Here is a 351-nt window from a genome sequence, read left to right on the forward strand (position 1 = left end):
CCAATTAGCACAAATGGTAAGTTCCGACAGTGCCTACAAGTGTGCCTACTGGCCGCTAGATGGCAATACCGGTTTCATATGTATACACCTGGTAGAAAATTTAACGCAGAATCTGAATTCCCACCGCTTAAAAGTTGATCTTGCTGTTTTTTTAGTTTTTAAAAAAGGAACCGAATGGTGACCCAATGGGGTCTTTACGGGTACTTTACAGAGGCTTCTCTACAGCGAGGAAGCCTAAGCTAAGCTCGGTGCGCAACTTCAGACTACGCTGGTCCGCTCTCTGACAGGGTTGGTCAATTACGCGAAACTTGAGTATTTTCTATGTATATTACGTTTTTGCCGTAATATACG

Source organism: Belonocnema kinseyi, chromosome 3, assembly GCF_010883055.1.
Source record: "Belonocnema kinseyi isolate 2016_QV_RU_SX_M_011 chromosome 3, B_treatae_v1, whole genome shotgun sequence".
Taxonomy (NCBI): Eukaryota; Metazoa; Arthropoda; class Insecta; order Hymenoptera; family Cynipidae; genus Belonocnema; species Belonocnema kinseyi.